This window comes from Pelobates fuscus, chromosome 1 (assembly GCF_036172605.1).
Source record: "Pelobates fuscus isolate aPelFus1 chromosome 1, aPelFus1.pri, whole genome shotgun sequence".
Taxonomy (NCBI): domain Eukaryota; kingdom Metazoa; phylum Chordata; class Amphibia; order Anura; family Pelobatidae; genus Pelobates; species Pelobates fuscus.
In genome coordinates, this window is record NC_086317.1 from 78793530 (window position 1) to 78798036 (window position 4507).

The window sequence follows — 4507 nt, forward strand, 5'->3', positions numbered from 1 at the left end:
ACCAGCATCTGATGGGGAGATGTAAAGCAGATGCTGATTGGTTGGTGAGAGCTCTTCCTCGGTGATAGCTGTGTCCTGAGCTGTGATTAGTCAGATAGGTTCCCCAGTCCATGTCCTCTCTGAGCTAGTGAGGAGGAACACAGAGCTAGGCACATTGTCTGCTGCCTCCCTCTATGTTGTGCTTGCAATAAATGTAAACAATATCATGTTACACCTGAAGGCAGCAATGGGGAATATAATAAAGAGCATAATAAATGCTGCAAGGTTTTTTATTTCAGCACAGATTGCACTTTATAGATAGACTTTGTATATATATTAGTAGAAATACACTTTATTACATATGATTATTATTATTTTTAATTTAAAGGGACTCTATAGTCACCATATAAAAGCAAGAAAGACAGGTCCCCCAGCCTTCCTTCTTGCTTTTATATGTACTTTCATTTATTAAAAATAAATTTCGAGGTGTTTTTATATTAAAAACTTACCTCCGTTCCAGCGCCGAGCTCCCCGCTAGGCCGCGCCCCCTTATTCGTCAAAATGACGAAATCGCGGGGCCCAATGGGACGGCTTCGCGCTGCACCAATCGCGTTCTTCATAGAGCGGCATTGAATGCCGCCCTATGAAGAACCTGAGCGCTTTACCGCGCATGTGCGCGGAATGCGCGTTCGCGAGCTGAGCTGTCTGACTGACAGCTCAGCTCGCGTTCTAAAATTATCAATAAGGGGGGGGACCTACTGTCCCCCCCCGGCCCCCACCCCTGTGCGGCGGGTGGGGGCCCTAAAATTATCAATGAGGGGGGGACCTACTGTCCCCCCCCGGCCCCCACCCCTGTGCGGCGGATGGGGGCCCTAAAATTATCAATGAGGGGGGGACCTACTGTCCCCCCCCCGGCCCCCACCCCTGAGCGGCGGGTGGGGGCCCTACAATTATCAATAAGGGGGGGACCTACTGTCCCCCCCGGCCCCCACCCCTGTGCGGCGGGTGGGGGCCCTAAAATTATCAATGAGGGGGGGGACTTACTGCCCCCCCCCCGGCCCCCACCCCTGAGCGGCGGGTGGGGGCCCTAAAATGATCAATGAGGGGGGACCTACTGTCCCCCCCCCGGCCCCCACCCCTGAGCGGCGGGTGGGGGCCCTACAATTATCAATAAGGGGGGGGGACCTACTGCCCCCCCCGCCCCCACCCCTGAGCGGTGGGTGGGGGCCCTAAAATTATCAATAGGGGGGGACCTATTGTCCCCCCCCGGCCCCCACCCCTGAGCGGCCCCCACCCCTGAGCGGTGGGTGGGAGCCCTAAATACAAAGGGGGTGGGGACCCTAGTTAACCCTCTCCCCCCCACCCCCCCTCCCCCCAAAAAAACTTATCTCCCTACCTACCCCCCTCACCCTAAAAATAATGAGGGGGGACCATTAACTAAAAACCTGTAAAAAAAGAAAAAATGAGATAAAATCAACTTACCATTCGATGTTTTCTTTCTTCTAAAATCTTCTTTCTTCAGCCCCAAAAAAGGCCAAATAAAAATCCATAATAACCGACGCAATAAAAAAAAAAAAAAAACGAGCGCAAAAAAAAATTATCCATCTTCACCCATGGAGGGCTCCGCGCAGACTGAGCTCCGCAGGGCGGGGGAAGGCTTATAAAGCCTTGCCCCGCCCTGCAATTATGCTAAGAACACTCTGATTGGTGGGTTTAAGCCAATCAGAGTGCTCTTTGTCATTTTACAAGCGTGGGAAAGTTCTTTGGAATTTTCCCACGCTTGTAAAATGACACAGAGCACTGTGATTGGATGGATTTCAAGCCATCCAATCACAGTGCTCTGTGTCATTTTACAAGCGTGGGAAAGTTCTTTGGAATTTTCCCACGCTTGTAAAATGACACAGAGCACTGTGATTGGATGGATTTCAAGCCATCCAATCACAGTGCTCTTTGTCATTTTACAAGCGTGGGAAAGTTCTTTGGAATTTTCCCACGCTTGTAAAATGACACAGAGCACTGTGATTGGATGGCTTGAAATCCATCCAATCACAGTGCTCTTTGTCATTTTACAAGCGTGGGAAAGTTCTTTGGAATTTTCCCACGCTTGTAAAATGACACAGAGCACTGTGATTGGATGGATTTCAAGCCATCCAATCACAGTGCTCTTTGTCATTTTACAAGCGTGGGAAAGTTCTTTGGAATTTTCCCACGCTTGTAAAATGACAAAGAGCACTCTGATTGGCTTAAACCCACCAATCAGAGTGTTCTTAGCCTAATTGCAGGGCGGGGCAAGGCTTTATAAGCCTTACCCCGCCCTGCGGAGCTCAGTCTGCGCGGAGCCCTCCATGGGTGAAGATGGATTATTTTTTTTGCGCTCGGGTTTTTTTTTTTTTTTTTTATTCCGTCGGTTATTATGGATTTTTATTTGGCCTTTTTTGAGGCTGAAGAAAGAAGATTTTAGAAGAAAGAAAACATCGAATGGTAAGTTGTTTTTATCTTATTTTTTTTTTCTTTACAGGTTTTTAGTTAAAGGGTCCCCCCTCATTATTTTTAGGGTGAGGGGGGTAGGTAGGGAGATAAGTTTTTTTGGGGGGAGGGGGGGTGGGGGGGAGAGGGTTAACTAGGGTCCCCACCCCCTTTGTATTTAGGGCCCCCACCCACCCGCCTATTGATAATTTTAGGGCCCCCACCCACCGCTCAGGGGTGGGGGCCGGGGGGGGGGCAGTAGGTCCCCCCCCCCTTATTGTGAATTTTAGGGCCCCAACCCACCGCACAGGGGTGGGGGCCGGGGGGGGACAGTAGGTCCCCTCCCTATTGTGAATTTTAGGGCCCCCACCCACCGCTCAGGGGTGGGGGCCGGGGGGGGGGGACAGTAGGTCCCCCCCTTATTTTTTATTTTAGGGCCCCCACCCGCCGCACAGGGGTGGGGGCCGGGGGGGGGACAGTAGCCCCCCCCTTATTGTGAATTTTAGGGCCCCCACCCGCCGCACAGGGGTGGGGGCCGGGGGGGGACAGTAGGTCCCCTCCCTATTGTGAATTTTAGGGCCCCCACCCGCCGCACAGGGGTGGGGGCCGGGGGGGGGACAGTAGCCCCCCCCCCCTTATTGTGAATTTTAGGGCCCCCACCCGCCGCACAGGGGTGGGGGCCGGGGGGGGACAATAGGTCCCCTCCCTATTGTGAATTTTAGGGCCCCCACCCGCCGCACAGGGGTGGGGGCCGGGGGGGGGGGCAGTATGTCCCCCCCTTATTTTTTATTTTAAGGCCCCCACCCACCGCACAGGGGTGGGGGCCGGGGGGGGGACAATAGGTCCCCCCTTATTGATAATTTTAGGGCCCCTACCCGCCGCACAGGGGTGGGGGCCGGGGGGGCAGTATGTGCCCCCCTTATTTTTAGGGCCCCCACCCACCGCTCAGGGGTGGGGGCCGGGGGGGGGGAGGAGAGTAGGTTCCCCCCCCCCCCCTTCAACCACTATTGTGGCCGGACAGCATCCCTGTGGGTTCGGGCTTCAGCTGTCAGCTGAAGCCACGCCCACAGCAGTGCTGACTGGGTGTCAGCACACAAAGCGCGTTCACAGTGCTTTGTGTGCTGATAGCCCGTCTGATGCATTCACCCAGAATGCATCGGACGAGAGGCCTTTTTAGGGCCTCTGAACTCGGAAGTCCCTCTGGTGGCCGTCTGATTGACTGCAACAAGAGGTGTTCCAAGCTTCCAATGTAAACACTGCATTTTCTCAGAAAATACAGTGCTTACAAGAAAAAGGCTCCGGGTAGCTGTAGCACTCACCTAAACAACCTCATTAAGCTGAAGTTGTTCAGGTGACTATAGTGTCCCTTTAAGATAAGTGGATGAGTAAGTATGAGAATATGGAAACCTGTAGTGTATGTGCATCTTCTGAAGATATTACATTTCTTATTGTGAATCTGAGGCAGTTTACTACCAATGAGACCCATTTTATTACTATTTATGCTGTGGTATTTTAATTATTTATTTAGAAAATATTTTACCAGGAAAGATACTTTGAGATTTCTCTCGTTTTCAAGTATGTCCTGGGTATCAGTGCGTTTGGTACCTTATCCTAACTTTACTTTCTAACCCATTAACCAGTATAAACATTTGCTGAGATGTACAGAGCTGAAATTATAATACAAATTTCTAAACCAAGGTAGAAAAGTTAGATTTCCCCCGATGTTGTAGAACTACAACTCCCATGTTGCATGCCTCTAGAATGGCAAAGCACCATGGAAGCTGTAGTTTTAAAACAACAAACGAGACATTTATTTATTTTATTTATTTATTTATAAAATATTTCACCAGAATGGACACATTGAGATTTCTCTCGTTTTAAAGTATATCCTGGGTCCAACCTATCAATTGAAAAGGCATGGGGCATAAATGTTATTATATTAACTATAGTCACCTAAATTACTTTAGCTAAATAAAGCAGTTATAGTGTATCATTCCCCTGCAATTTCACTGCTCAATTCACTGTCATTTAGGAGTTAAATCACGTTGTTTCTGTTTATGCA